We start from the raw sequence: 1103 nt of genomic DNA, 5'->3' as shown, positions 1-1103 counted from the left end.
CTGCATTGGTTTGTAGATGGATATCAGGAAATTCCTCACACGAAGCAGAGACAGGGAAGCAGTAAAACAAGATGAGAGAAAGGGAGGGAGGAAAGGTCCCGTGATGAATTAGTGATTTAAGCTAAGCAGTTACATTAGGGACGTTATAAGTAATATGATTGATATTTACATAATTATAGATTTACGTTTTTTTAATGTTTGCTGTAGAGAATGAGAATGAAGGTGCTGGAGTAGGAAAGGGAGGAGGAGGCCAGACTGACAGGAGAGAGACAGGTGAGAGACAGGAGAGACAGGACCATGAAGGTGATGAGGGAGCAACAACCAGCTTCCACAAACAAGAAGGGGACATTAGTGACTTAGGGGGAAAGCATGATGGTCCTAGACAAGTGAAGTTGTCCCACTATCCCCAGCACAAATTTGGAGTAAAAAAAACGTTTGTTTAATTCAAAATGGTTTGAAAGCTTTTCCTGGTTGAAAAAAAAAGCCTTGTCATCAAGGATATGCAGTGTGTTTTCAACTTGCTTGATAACATCATATTCCCAAGACTAACACAGGTCATCCAGATCTCCCTCACCATCCCAGTCTACAGCTGTAGTTGTGAAAGGTCATTCAGTGTGTTGAGAAGGTTCCACACTTGGCTGAGGTGCACAATGGGACAAGACAGGCTCCATCATCTTGCTATTTTATCAGTTGAAAAGGATGAACTTTCTAAGCTGAGTCACAGTCAAGTGATTGACCGCTTTGCAAAAATGAAAAATAGGAGGTACACTTTAATGCTCAAAAAATTAACTCATCCTGAACTTAGTTCAGGATGAGTTAACATTTCCCCTGAACTAAAACTCTGAAACCTAGAAATTAATGATTACTTCAGAATGTGTATAAGGAAACGTTTTATTTTTAAAGTTGGTAATGTCTTATTTTTTATAGCTGCAATGTTGAAAATGTTCATGTTTGTTAAAACAAATATGCTCTTACACTTATTAATATCTCAACTGGTAATTTTGGTTGGAATGTATCAGGGTTGGGCAGTGTGCTTGTCTGTATTTGTGTATGGAAGGAGGGGCATATGCAGTAGGGGCCCAGTGCCCCAGTAAAGCTTTGTG

The sequence above is a fragment of the Cyprinodon variegatus genome, unplaced genomic scaffold (assembly GCF_000732505.1).
Source record: "Cyprinodon variegatus isolate N-32 unplaced genomic scaffold, C_variegatus-1.0 Scaffold78, whole genome shotgun sequence".
NCBI lineage: Eukaryota > Metazoa > Chordata > Actinopteri > Cyprinodontiformes > Cyprinodontidae > Cyprinodon > Cyprinodon variegatus.
This window is presented reverse-complemented; position numbering follows the sequence as displayed.